The 15147-nt window shown below is 42.2% G+C and overlaps 1 protein-coding gene across 1 annotated transcript in view; it reads left to right on the top strand.

The window, feature by feature from the left end:
- The first annotated feature begins 283 nt into the window (after nt 1-283).
- The window catches only part of LOC149470816 (sodium channel protein type 2 subunit alpha-like), an 82558-nt gene continuing 67694 nt past the window's right edge, over nt 284-15147 (top strand). The window contains exon 1 of the mRNA XM_089660521.1: nt 284-481. The gene's annotated coding sequence lies outside the window, so the exon portion shown is untranslated. The remainder of the gene's footprint in view (nt 482-15147) is intronic.

Below are 15147 nucleotides of genomic sequence, written 5' to 3' on the forward strand. Positions count from 1 at the left end.
AGCTTTCGGAAAGTTGTAACCATTTCAACCAAATTTTGCATTCCGAAGCAGAACTGGAGCAACAGGTACGGAGCCAGAAAACATTCTTCAAATGCGTTTCGCCTGAGGTTCTCCTTTAAGCGAAATCTCCTACACCCATTCCTCCGAGACTTTGCTGAGCGTACTGTCTGCTCCTCGTGTCCTTATTATACTTTTACCAGCAGATGGAGCTGCCATATTAAGGTGTTGCATGTGTTTTTATATATTTATTTATTCTGCAGTTTCATGCATTACGGAGCACAGAGAGAAAGAGAGCGAGAGCACCAGCACCAGGGATGGAGAACATTAAGGAGACCTGGGTGTTCTGCTTTTCAAGCAGCAGGAAAAGATTCTAGCAAGCCTGGTGCCTCTGAGCTGACAGCTTGGCTTGGGAAGAACACTATGAGCTGAGTGCCTGGCTGTCTGTACCCTGTGCTATAATATCTCAGTTCCCCCTCATCAGGTAAGATCACTGTGGCTTTTCTGCTGCTGCCACCTCCTCCAACACATGGTCTGAAAATCATTGCAATTGTCATTTTGAATGATCAGATTTGCACAGCTTCCTCACCCCTAAATCCGCCGTGCTATCTGTTGCAAGTTAGCCAAATGCATTGCTTGTTTGTTTGTTTTTTCTTTCCGTCCTTTTTATGTTTTTATTTTTTGCTTTTAGCAATCATCAGATGCTTATTTAATACTTCATCTGCTGTCACCCATAAGAGAGAAGAGAAGCCTGCTTTCCCCGATACAACAGGCTTATCACACATCCACATCAGACCTCTTATTGGAAGCCTCTGTTTATTAGATCTGTTGCTATTTTGCTGAAAAAAAAAAGACACATCCTATAGGCCTCAGGGATTTTTTTTCTTCCTCTTTACCGGCTTTATAAAAGGCCTTTTAAGACAACACATGATGTGTTTTCTACAGAAAAATCTGAAATATTCCCTGTCACTCCATCATCCAAGTTAAGTTGGAACGATCGGCTCTGAATATTTCATCTAAAGGCAATCATTTAATTATATAGCTGCATTTCTTTTTTGATTTACGGCTTTGTATCGTGCTGTTTCCGTCCTGATTTCCAGAACATTGAATGCAAAAGAGGTCACTCTAGTCAAACTGGGGTTGTCTAGAGTCCAGTTTGGTTGGGCGTTGCCATCTGTTAATGTTCTAATTGTGTTCAGCACATTTCTTTGTTGAGGGATCTCAGCAGAAAAAGGTTAATTGCAGGGAAATCATGCAAAGCGATGGTAATGTATGCAGATTGGGAGGTGTTCTTAAGTAAGGTAAAGGTTGGGTGATTACAAGTAACCTAATCAAGAAGGGAAGTCTCCCTACTATATTTTTAATGTTTTCATGATGGAGGGTGTGGCATAGCAAGCTTTGCGCTTAATTTGAAATTGTCAGCCCTTGATATTCGCTGCTGGATATTATAGATGTAAATTTGCAAAAGAAGAAAAAAATATAAGCATGTTCATTAAAGTGTATGTAAACTCCAATAATATATTTCTTTTATTTGCGTCCTTTTGGTCTGTTAAATATACCATTGGAAATGTTTTGTTATAACTCGTCAGCAAGTGCAAAATCCAGAAATCTTGTGAGCTGATAACTTACTGTGCTCTCTGCCTCTGGGCTGTTATCAGTTAACATTGTTCCCTGCTAGCTTTGAACTACAAAACACCTCCCCCTGATTTGAATAAGAAGGGTAGCTGTTACGTATTCCTACTACTGTGTTATGCAGTCCTTACACACACCCTGTCCTAGGGTGACAAGGCTGCTTAGGACAGTTGTCACCCTAGGACAGGAAGTGTGTTGATTGCAGGATTACTAGATGGGAAAAAAAAGTGTGAAAAAGGATGAATGCAGCCACCACATCTAGGGACTGGTAAGCTGCAATACTATTACATTTTGTAGGTGGGTTTAGGTACGCTGTAAAGCCTAGTACACATGATCAGAAAATTGTATGAAAAATACCGCTTTCAAAGCGTTCGTACAATAATCTGATTAGATAGTATTTGATTAGTCTAATCTGTTAGTACACAGCTTTCATCCAAAATTATTTGAATGGACAAGGACGAAAAATGTTCTCATATGATATCAGTTCATACGTTTTTAGTTTAATCAGTACACTTTTCATTGGGAAATACAAAACATTATGTCCATTCCGAATTTTTATTCTGTCGTACAAGAATTTTTGTAACTTGAGTTGCCTCTTCATTTTCGAGATTGGGACTAGCATGCAAAAAAAAAAAGGACGACCATGCGTTCGATACTCTCATCATGTGTATGGGGCTTAAGGCAGGATTTCTTTACTGAATAAGTATATATTGTATAGATGCCACTTACATTTAAAGTGTATGTAGAGCCAAATATTTTTATTTAGTTTTGGACAGGGTAGAAAAGGGTTAAAGCTAGAGTTATTTCCCTTTAAACTGTTGTCACCAGAACAGGAAGATTTTCCCTCGCTTCCAGCACTGGTGACATTTTGTCATTCCCCCTGACCTTTGGATTTTAAAGGCTCATGCACATGACCATACCTGACTGTATAGTTATTCTGGAGTATTTCCTCCCCTACAGGAGCCTACAGGTGTACATTCACTTATAGAAGTCATAGGGGTTGATTTTCTAAGGCTACTTTCACGCTGATCCAGCGAAAATCACAGCAAAAACGCATATGCGTTTTTACCGCGCTTTTGTCATGCTTTCTGGGCATTTTTTAAAAGACACGTGCTTTAAAAACTGCTCTAAAACGGTTCTCAGTGGTGTTTTTGAGGCGTTTTTAAGGCGCTTTTCAGGAGTTTTCCATTGATTTCAATGGGAAGAGGAAGAGGCGTTTTGGGGGCATTTCTTTTAACTCCCAAAACATGCCTCAAAGATGCTGCAAGCAGGAGTTTTTACACCGCACTGCAACGCCTCAGTGTGAAAACATACATAGATATACATTCACATACACAGGGAAGCAGTTTTCTTGAGCTTTTCAGGTGCATTTTTTAATGCAAAAATGCTTGAAAAACTCCTCAGTGTGAAAGCAGCCTAAGGGCAAATAGACTCTGAAAGTGCAGTTGCTCCTGAGCTTAGTAAATGAGCAGAAGCTCTGCTGACTTTCATTATCCAATCATGTGCAAGCAAAAATGCTGTTTTTTTTAAACTTTCCCTGCATGTGATTGGGTATTCTTTGCAAAGTGAAACTCTACTTCATTTGCTAAGCTCCGGAGCAACTGCACTTGCAGAGTGCAACTGCGCTTTGAAAAGTGTACAGTCTATTTGCCTTTAGTAAATCAACCCCATTGGCTGCATGCCAAATTATGTGTATATGCAAGCATTTGCATAAACATGCATTTGCTATGGATAAAAATTTCTGCGTCCAGAGTTGCATGCCAGTATGTATACATATGTTTATGCATTGCTTGCATAAACACATGTATGGGTGCTTCCAGTCATTGGCTTCTATAGTCGGCTGTATGCAGCATCTATGGGCTCCCTGGTGTGCAAATACACCAAACTTTATGCTATGCTCCTGATAGAGCCAATGTGCATGAGCCCTAATTGCTAAAGAAGTTGAGAATCTTCACTCAAATTGTAGCTGTACCCAGTAGTACAAATATAATTAATAAACAGGAATTGTGTTTTAGGCTCCTTTCACACAAAAATTCCGATTGGATCCGCCTCTCCATTTTTCGGGTTGACCTGATCGGAACCTCCATTCTTTTCTATGAAACAGCGGGTGTAAATGGACATGTGTTTGTTTACTCGCCTATATCCAATCCAATCTAATCCACTAAAGACAGACGGCTGGAGATCTGGTCCCCTTCCATCCTATGGATCGAATGGCAGTTGGGTGTAAGCAGATAGGTGGTCTATGTACATCCAACCCCCCATAGAGGAGAGTGGGCTGTGTCCACTCTTCATAAGCGGAGTGGACATGGACCTGTCATCTGCCTGCTCAGTGGGGATCAGCAGACAGATTCCCTGCTGAACAAGATCACAGATGGAGTCTTCTCTGTAAAATGACCCTTTGATGATTTAATAATTATCCTGATAACCAAAGAGAGTGAATCTCTCTAGAGGAGACACAGACAGCAATAATTTCTTCCTGCCCATCCTGGCATCCCTTTAAAAGGTTCTGAACTCTCTGGGGAATGAAGGATCAGTGGCCATGTGACCACTGGGATTGGCACAGTGGTCACATGATCAGAAGACTGTCCCATAGGCTACTGATCATTAGTTGGGATTGAAAGTTGTATTTGAATGCACTCTACGCCCAGAAACATCGGCTGACCAGTGACGCACATGTGCGGATGTGGGCGTTGCAGCCCATCCTTTTAACCACTGCCCATATGTGTTATGCAGGCAGCAACAGGTTAATAACTTGGCACGGGGTTCTAACTCTTCCTCACTCTATCTAAAACTAGAAAAAAGAATTTAATACTTTAAAGAAATACTAAGCCTAACAAAAAAAGTTAACTCAGGGAAAAAGCTGCTAACAGCACTCATACATATAATATTGTTATAGCAATAAAAAATGAGATATTTGTCCTTTTTGTGACTTTTGCTGTACGGCGTATTGCTATTAGTTGCCATGTTTGGCAAAAGGTGACGTCAGTTTGACGATCGTTTGTTTTCTTATGTGAGATTAATAAGCAGGACAAGTCTGAAAATATTGCTGTCCATGGTACTAGCGTCATTTTAAATATTGTCTGAGCTGATAACTTACCAAAACATTTATTTGTTCATCCGTGAATGTTTTAAAGCATTTTTTTTTTGCTTTGACTGCTTGTAATTTTTCTTTATCTGGTGCTGTCAAACCTTTGGATAGTCTTCTCATGGTGACTATCTGTTGGGTATTTTTGGCAAGCTAAAGAAGCAGATTTCCATGGTTTTCTTCCAGGCTGAAAACTCATGCTAGGGCCAATGTAGACAACAGTTAAAGTGCTGTTCCAGCCAAAACTATTTTTAAGGGTTTGTACAGAGTGGGAAAGGGTTAGAACTTCTGTTAAAGCCAAACTCCAGCCTTACCTTCAGTTTTGCCCAGTTGCACAGGATCCTTTCCTGCTTAGGCTGGCCATTCATTATCTAATTTTCTTGATAATCTTGCTTTAGATTTACCAAAAACCATATAATATGAAGTCAAACCTAAACAACACTTTCAATTGTATCCAGTTAGGCAGGCCTTTGCACTAAATAGTTGAAAGTAAATCAAAAGTCAGCAGAAATTCGCATCCTACCTATTCATTTCGGCAAACCTGCTATAGCTCAAGCTTGGAGAACCCCTTTGGTTGCCTTCCAGGGGGTGAAGACCCAGATGAATGCTATGCTGATCAATGAACATATGTCTAGCATTCTTCAAGATTCTTGTCCAAGATTCCTTAAGGTTTGGGAACCTTGGATACGTTATTCCCTGCCATCCCTGCCTCCTACTAGCTATGGCCTCTCATAGTCGTTGCCTGTGCTAGTCCAGGATCTGTGACTCTTCTAGTCTTCCTTTCTTCCATGTTTTCTCTCTGAATCTTTTTTTATTCCTTATTTCTTTCTATGTTTTTATATTTTCTTTTTCCTTTTTTCTATCAGTTTGGGGTTTTTTTTTCCTTTCCCATATGTTCTGAGATGATACTTCTTGGTAGGGGTTTTTCCTTTTTGTTTTGTTTTTTCTGGTAATATGATGGATTGCTGCTGCTACTATTTGGTTTGGCTTTTTGCCGTCCCTCCTTGATGTCAGTGGACGTTCCATTATTTGGCTAATATACCCTGCTGACTTGTGTCTGCTTATGTATGTTATTGTTCTGCTCTGCCCCTGCGTGGGCATATCATGAGCTTGTTGTTATAAAAACAAAAACTTCTTTAATCAAAATATTGAAATAGAAAGTAAATCTAAAGGAAATTGGACAGAAAATTGTAAGAAGATTGTATAGTGTATGGCCAGCCTTAGTCTGATTTTACTACACACTGTGAGCTCCTCACAGTGTGCCCTAGAAGCTGCAGCATATCAGATAGCACCCCCCTCATTTCTTGGCTCAAGGACAGCCAGCATCATCTAACTCTCTTTCCTTTTCAGTGTTTAGGCTAAGTTCACGCTAGCATTGAACGCAGGTATTTGTCTAGTCTCACCCATTCCTATAGACCAGGGGTCTCCAAACTTTCTAAGCAAAGGGCCAGTTTACTGTCTTTCAGGCTTTAAGGGTCCGTACAGCGGCCACATGGAGTACACAATGCCCCATTGTTGGTTTTATTGTAAGGAATAGTGGCCCATCATTGGTGTCATTGGGAGGAATAGTGTCCCATCAATGGTATCAGTGGAAGGAATGGCATCCCTTCATTGGTGTCAGTTGGACCAGTACTGCCCCAAGGGCTGGATGAAGCCAAGCAGAGGACCACATCTGGCACTCAGGCCACAGTTTGACAACTGCTCTAGACTGACCTCCATTCATCAACGCATTCTGATATTTGCATAACTCCACCCATGAACCAGTCTACCACTTGCATCAAGCCTGAGGGCTCTTGAGAGGGTTACTGAGGCAGGGTGCAGTACTGTTGTCAGGAAGCCATATACAGCCTCGCCCACCAGCCATGATCTGCCTGCACTGCATTGCACAAAGAAGCACAGAAACCCAGTTAGAACATCACTGGGTCTAAAATAATTTTATTGGAAAAAAAACATTTGCAGGTTTGAGAAGGAGGCAACAAGGAACCAGGGAAGACAAAATATCAGCAGAACAAGCAACAGCGTTAACTCTTTATTGTTGTATATATCTTCTCTGTTTGACAGGCATCAAACAGTGCAGGAGGCAAGAGTGGGCAGTGAGAGCACAGATAACAATTAAAACAATTTTTGTTGTATTCTAAAAAGGTAGAGTCTGGACCCCTGTCAAGTACTGATTGTTGTGCTGCGGCGTGCACCCGGCACTCTCTGTGATCGCTGTGTGTTTCAGACACACCTGATCACTTAGATAGGGACATAGCTGGTCATGGTGTAAACACACTTGCTGGTTATCGGCAACACTTACAGCCAATAACTAGTAAGTGTGAAAAGAGAGATCTACACTGATTATCAGTGCAGCCCAACAGTATCCATCAGTGTTGCCTATCATTGCCAGTCAGTGCCCATCAGTGCTGCCAGTCAGTACCCATCAGTGCTGCCAATTCATGCTCAGCAGTGCTGCCAGTCAGTGCCCAGCAGTGCTGTCAATTAATGCCTCCTATCAGTGCTGCCTATCTGTGCCCCCTGTCAGTGCCCTTCCATTCTACCAATTAGTGCCATTCAGTGCTGCCTATTAGTGCCCATCAGTGATACCTATCAGCGCCCATCATTGCCACGTCTCAGTGACCATCAGTGCTGCATATCAGTACAGCCTCATCAGTGCCTCCTCACCAATGCCCATCAGTGCCGCCTCATCTGTGCTGCCTCATTAGAGCAGCCTCATCAGTGCAGCTTATCAGTGTACATCAATGAAGGAGAAAAATTACCTGTTTGCAAAATTGTATAATAGAAGCTAAGAAAAAAGTTTTTTATTTTCAAAATTGACGAGTTTTTTTTGTTTAGCAAAAAATAAAAACCCCAGTGGTGATTAAATACCACCAAAAGAAAGCTCTATTTGTGTGAAAAAAAAAGTATAAAAATGTCATATGGGTACAGTGTTGCATGACCGCACAATTTTCATTCAAAGGGCAACAGCTCTGAAAGCTGAAAATTGGCCTGGGCAGGAAGGGGGTAAAAGTGTCCAGTAGGGAAGTGGTTAAACTACCTGGTAGGGTTATGCTGGGTACACACCATCCGTTTTTTTTCATTCAGCCACTGCAAACTGAAGAGCTCACTGTTCTAACTATCCAATTTTAATAAAGCGATCTCCCCACTGAGCCAGAACACACCAACCAGCGCTCGCAGCCATTGCCGATGCTGATCATATACTGGTTTTCCAGCATGCTCATTCAACAGAAGCTGAATGTTTAGCCAGCTTTTGTCAGACAGGCGGATGTACACACAGGACGAATGTCAGCAGGTTCCTATTTAACCGGACGATACTCAGTCCTTATGTACAGGGCTTAAGGATGAGGAGGATCTGCTGGGGAAAAAAAGCTTTAAAATCCTTGTCACAGTGAGTAGCACTTATTTTAATTTTTTTAAATAACAAACAGGTTTATACTTGCTGGCTTTGTGCAATGCAACTGCACAGAGCAGGCTGAACCTCCTCTTTTTGGGTCCCCGCCAGCTCTCCTGGCTTTTCCTCTCCACCTAGTGCCCCCCCATAGAAGGCTGCTTTCTATGAGGGCACTCATTCGGGCTCACTCCAGTGCATCGCTGTCTATGTGAACTGACACTGATAATTTGATTGACAGCCTCTGCAAAGCCAGTGAGACCTGGAAGTGAGGAGAGCAAAGAGCTAAAGACAGGCATAGCGCTTGGTCAAATGAGGGAAAAGGTAACTAAAAGGGTGGGTGAGGGGGCAATAATGCAGTAATGCCTAAACATTTTTTACCATACTGCAAGGAATAAATTAAGGTAAAACATTTTTAAGCACTTTAACACTGAAAAATTGTCTTTGTGGAATCATTTGGCCATTTTCTCCCCAAGATAATATTGTTACAGTACAGGTGTTAAGTTGCAGTCTCCCTCCTGCTTTTGTTTACAGGCATGTATGGCCATATTACATAGGGGTTGGTTTACTAAAACTGGAGAGTACAACATCTGGTGCAGCTCTTCATGGTAGCCAGTCAGCTTCTAATTTCAATAAACAAAGGACACAGTGCCGCTAAGTTTAAACTGTATGACAATTTTAATAAAAAGGTAAGTATAACAACTCAAATCTTCGAACAGTTAAACAGGCTCTTAGGGATATGTGTAGTACATCTGTCGCCAGATGTAGGAACTTCTCTGGAGAGGAAGTACCCTGGTTGGCCAGCAGAAGGCGCTGCAACAGGTACGGCATCGTTGATAAAGCCTGGTTGAGTCTCCAATATGTCCGGAGCTAGTGGCTTTTGGGCGTCTGACATCATGGGGATGTAACGCATTTCTGAGCATGTGCAGTATGTATGTATTTGCAGCATGTGCAACAGTGTGTATGGGCCGGCGCTCTCTTTCATCAGGCATAGGTGGAGCATAGAAGCAGGAAGGGAGAGGAAGAGCCTTAAGTAGAGTGATGGGGGATGATGGACAGGGCAAGGGGCGGGGAGACAAAAGGAAGAAAAGTGACAGGACAGCGAAACGATGTCCATCTGCGGGGAATAGTAAATCCAATGATGGCAGGTCACAGTGGAGATGTTAAAATTTAAATAACATGATAAAAGATTTTGACAAAGGATCATCATAATGCACAAGAATGTAAACATAGATAAAAATGATAAAAAAAAACCAAAACAATAAAAACGATCCATAAGGGGGTAAGAGGAGAGGGAGGAGAGGAGGAGGGGCCATATGTGTATGTATGTGTATGGAATAGTCTTCTATAGGCAGAGATTCAAGAATTATATATATATATATATATATATATATATATATATATATATATATATATATATGAAATAATATGGGAATGAGAAATGTTTGGTGGCAGTATGAGAGAACCAACAGATATGTAGAGTAAACTGCGTGGTCACATAGAAACATAAAAGTGAATTCCATATATGGTAAACATTAATGCAATGGTACATTGATGGATATACAGACAATATTGGCAATAAGATATTTTTCACATTCAGCGTAATAATTGGAAATACAAGTATGTATATGTATATAAAGAGGATCAGTACTATCTGCCCATACAATCATGTGTGACTGTGAAGCCTAGCGTGATCAGAGCAATTGTAATAAGTGTACTAGCTATCCGTCACAGTGTTTTTAAAGGAACATAACTGCCCTTGGGTATTGGGGTATGGAGTGCCCCAAGGAAGTAATGATTCTGCAATGAAATATTATCTCAAGGTGTGATTTACATACAGACCTGGAGTCCAGCAGTGGATTTATTGTGGGTGTCCAAAAAGTGTCGAGGGACACTGTGCTCATCCTTACCCCCTTCGGTAGTGCAACGATGTTCGCCAAACCTGCAACAAAAGGTACGTGTAGTGCGACCTACATAAAGGAGGCCGGAAGGGCACCTGCGGCAATAGATAACAAAGGTGGATAAGCAGTTATGAAAATCTATGAATTTATTGTATTTTCCTTTATGGTGGAAGCCCTTTTGGCCACGGTGGACAAAATGGCATGTTTTGCAGCAGGCTTTTCGGCACTGATACATGCCTATGATAGGGGTGGAGAATAGAGAGGGTGCATTTTTCGGCTGAACAGATTTTAATTTACTAGGAGCTACTTTATTCTTTAGATTGGGGGCTTTTCTATAGGTGATGATTGGTTTGGAAGGAATAATATCCCTCAGGTGGGGGTCTTGTAGAAGGATATTCCAGTGTTTTCTTAAAATGTTTTTCATTTTTTGGTGTTTCCCATGGAATCTGGTGGTGAATCTTACTACATGATGAATGTCCTCTAAAGATCTATTGCTTTTGGGTTTGTCAGACAAATAGAAGGTGTAGGCTTCATCTACAAGGTTATCGAGATATCCTTTTTCTGCAAATTATTTCTTGAGTGACACTTGGTTGCTTGCAGTCAGTTTAGTACAATTTTGACAAAGGCGGCAAAATTGGCTTTATGGAATGTTATTTATCAAGGTGAGGTAGTGACAACCCCACCATGGCTCACCTCTAGGTCTAGAACTGCAAGGCGGTCTGAGTTTTTTTTTCTAATGCAAAGTGTAAACCAAAGGGGTTCTTGTAGTATGTGACAAAGTCATCAATGAGGGACGGAGACCAGTCCAAGTTGATATTGATATCATCTATATATCTGCCAAAGAATTGAGGTGTGCTGCAAATGGGTTGTTTTGCCAGATGTACAGGTATTCCCAATAGCCCATAGCCAGGTTGGCGCAAAATTGGCGCCCATGGCAATGCCTTGTAATTGAAGAAAAAAGTCTCCATCAAAATTAAAAAAATTACAGGTGTACCTTGGTTTACAAACACCTCAGTTAACATAATTTTCGGTTTACGAATGAAAATCCATTGAAAATAATGCCCGGTTTATGAATTTGTTATGAATTTTTTTCGCAATACGAAATATATGTCGGTGCCAATTTTTAAATGCAATTGACGGCTTTTTTTCCCTTCACTATAGCTCACAGAATTAGCTGTCAATTTCCCAGGGGTTAAAGGAAACTTTGTTTCTTTTAACTTGGGGAAATAAACTAAAAGGAAACTTTGTTTCTTTTAGCTTGGGGGAAAGTGACAGCTGAATCTCTGAGCTATAGTGAAGAAAAAAAAAAGCGGTAATTACATTTAAAAACCGGCACCATAATAAATAAAAAAAATGGCGTGGGGCCCCCCCTCCCATCCATACCAAGCCTTTTGGGTTTGGTGTGGATTTTGAGGGAAACTCCCACGCCAAAATTTAAAAAAAATGGTGTGGGGGTCCCCCCCAAAATCCATACCAGACCCTTATCCGAGCATGGAGCCCGGCAGGTCAGGAAAGGGGGGGGATGAGCGAGTGCTCCTTCCTCCTGAACCATACCAGGCCACGTGCCCTCAATATGGGTGGGTGCTTTGGGCACCTTGTCCCCATGTTGATGGGGACAAGGGCCTCTTCCCAACAACCCTGGCCGGTGGTTGTGGGGGTCTGTGGGCAGGGGGTTTATTGGAATCTGGAAGCCCCCTTTAAAGAGGGGGGCCCCCAGATCCCGGACCCCCCCCATGTGAATGAGTATGGGGTACATGGTTTTGCTACTCATTCACAAAAAAAACTAAAAATGTAGTGTGAAAAAAGACAGGACCTGTTCTTTGACAAGTCCTTTATTAAAATCAAAAAATAAAAGAATGTCCCCCGCAGTAGATCCAGCGTAAATCACGATGTCCACCACTGACCTGAAAAAAGAATTTTAAAAAAGGCTCCGCTCCTGCTCCTGCTCCTGCTCCAGTGGTTTGACAATTCTTAAATATGTAAGGGGCGGGGCCACCCGGGGACATCACACATGTGACCCAACCCCAGGTGACATCAATGATGTCACCTGGGGTGGGGTCACTCAGGTGGTGTCCCCGGGTGGCCCCTCCCCTTACATATTTAAGAACTGTCAAACCAACGGAGCAGGCAGACGGCCGGGGGCCATCATTGGAAGTGGAGCCTTTTTTTATTCTTTTTTCAGGTCGGTTGCAGACATCGTGATTGACGTTGGATCTACTGTGGGGGACATTCTTTATTTTTTTCTTTTAATAAAGGACTTGTCAAAGACAGTGTCCTGTCTTTTTTCACACTACACTTTTTTTGTTTTTGTGAATGAGTAGCGGGACCATGTACCCCATACTTATTCACATGGGGGGCAGGATCTGGGGGCCTCCTTGTTAAAGGGGGCTTCCAGATTCCAATAAGCCCCCTGCCCACAGACCCCCACAACCAACGGCCAGGGTTGTGGGGAAGAGGCCCTTGTCCCCATCAACATGGGGACAAGGTGCTTTGGGGGGGAGCCCCCTGCCCCAAAGCACCCCCCATGTTGAGAGCATGTGGCCTGGTATGGTTCAGAAGGTGGGGGGCCGCTTGCTCGTCCCCCCCTTTCCTGACCTGCTGGGCTGCATGCTCGGATAAGGGTCTGGTATGGATTTTGGGGGGGGGGCCCATGCCATTTTATTTTCATTTTGGCATGGGAGTTTCCCTCAAAATCCATACCAGACCAAAAAGGGCTTGGTATGGATGGGAGGGGGGACCCCACACCATTTATTTATATTTTTAATTGCCAGCAATTCTTTTACATTCATCTGTGAGTGGGGAACCCCACTGACAGCTGAAACATTAACACATGGTTATCACTACTAAAATACTGCATGACTTGATAAAATAACCAATGCGGTATTTTAGTAGCGTTTACTTTTTACTGACCTCCGTAACGGTTTTATTGCTTTTCAGTGCATTCCTATGGGAAACGGCGTTTCGGTTTATGAATTTTTCGCTATATGAAAAGTGCCACAGAACGAATTCAATTCGTAAACTGAGGTATTCCTGTATGTGTCAAGCAAAAGTTGGTAGACTCAAGTATAAAGTCAGCTTGTTTTGGGTTGATGAGGGGATCGTCTGATAGGAAATGTTTTAGGGCCATGAGTCCTAGATGGTGTGGGATGGATGTATAGAGTGAGTTGACATCTAGAGTAGGTGGAATTCCATTTGTAAGTAGTTGTATGAGGTGGGTTCCGTCCCTTATGTAGGACTGCAATCCCTGAGCTAGAGGTTGTAGGAAAAAATCTACGTATTGAGAAAAACCACTGGTAACACTGTCAATGGAGGCAACTATTGGTCTACCCAGTAGGTTGATAAGGCTTTTGTGTACTTTTGAGAGGTGGTAAAAATAGGGGGCCTTATGGAAGTTCCAACCACTTGCCAAATCCCTTGTTAATTCAGCACTTTCCCAAGGTATCATTACCAAACTAGAAGCCTCTTTTTTTACACAAAACTTTCCATAAGACCCCCTATTTTTACCACCTCCCAAAAGTACACAAAACCCTTATCAACCCACCGGTTAGACCAATAGTTGCCTCCATTGACAGTATTACCAGCGATTTTACATAATACGTAGATTTTTTCCTACAACCTCTAGCTCAGGGTTTGCAGTCCTACATCAGGGACCCACTTCATACAACTACTCACACCTTACAATTGGAATTCCACCTACTGTTGGGCCTCTCTGGATGTCAGCTCACTCTATACATCCATCCCACACCATCTGGGACTCATGGCTCTAAAACATTTCCTATCAGACAGTATTACCAGCGATTTTACATAATACGTAGATTTTTTCCTACAACCTCTAGCTCAGGGTTTGCAGTCCTACATCAGGGACCCACTTCATACAACTACTCACACCTTACAATTGGAATTCCACCTACTGTTGGGCCTCTCTGGATGTCAGCTCACTCTATACATCCATCCCACACCATCTGGGACTCATGGCTCTAAAACATTTCCTATCAGATAATCCCCTCATCAACCCAAAACAAGCTGACTTTATACTTGAGGCTACCACCTTTTGTTTGACGCATAACAATTTTAATTTTGATGGAGACTTTTTTCTTCAATTACAAGGCACTGCTATGAGCGCCAGTTTTGCGCCCTCATATGCCAACCTGGTTATGGGCTATTGGGAATACCTGTACATCTGGCAAAACAACCCATTTGTGGCACACCTCACATTCTTTGGCAGATTTATAAATTATATCATTAATATCCAGGACGGGTCTCCATCCCTCATTGATGCCTTTGTCACCTACTGCAACAAAAACCCCTTTGGTTTACACATTACATTAGAAAAAAAACCCATACACCTTACCTTTCTAGAGCTAGAGCAGAGCCATGAAAAAGGCCAGATCGTAGCCAAAAACTATACCAAACCTGCCATAGGCATGTATCAGTGCCGAAAAGCCTTTTGCAAAACATGACATACTGTCCAACATGGCCAAAAGGGCTTCCACCATAAAGGAAAATACCATAAATTCACAGATTTTCATATCTGCTCATCCACCTGTGTTATCTATTGCCTCAGGTGCCCTTGTGGCCTCCTTTATGTAGGTTGCACTATTGAAGGGGGTAAGGATGAGCACAGTGTCCTCGACACTTTTTGGACACCCACAATAAATCCACTGCTGGACTCCAGGTCTGGGTTGTCGAGATCATGCCCCATGATCTCCCTGAGGCAGAGCGCTTTTATAGGCTCTGCCACAGGGAAACATTCTGAATACATGCTCTCGACACCCTGTCTCTAGCTAGCCTCAATGAGGAGCTGGAGATAGCCACCATTATATAATCGCACCCCGAGATAATATTTGATTGCAGAACTATCACTTCATTGGGGTACTTCATACCCCAATACCCCAGGGCGGTTATGTTCCTTTAAAAACACTGTGATGGATAGTTAGTACACTTATTACAATTGCTCTGATCACGCTAGGCTTCACAGTCACACATGCTTGTATGGGCAGATAGTACTGATCCTCTTTATATGCATATACATACTTGTATTTCCATTTATTACACTGAATGTGAAAATATCTTATTGCCAATATTGTCTGTATATCCATCAATGTACCATTGCATTAATGTTTACCGTGTATCGAATTCACTTT

This window comes from Staurois parvus, unplaced genomic scaffold (assembly GCF_062004578.1).
Source record: "Staurois parvus isolate SC_StPar_1 unplaced genomic scaffold, SC_StPar_1.0 ptg000031l, whole genome shotgun sequence".
NCBI lineage: Eukaryota > Metazoa > Chordata > Amphibia > Anura > Ranidae > Staurois > Staurois parvus.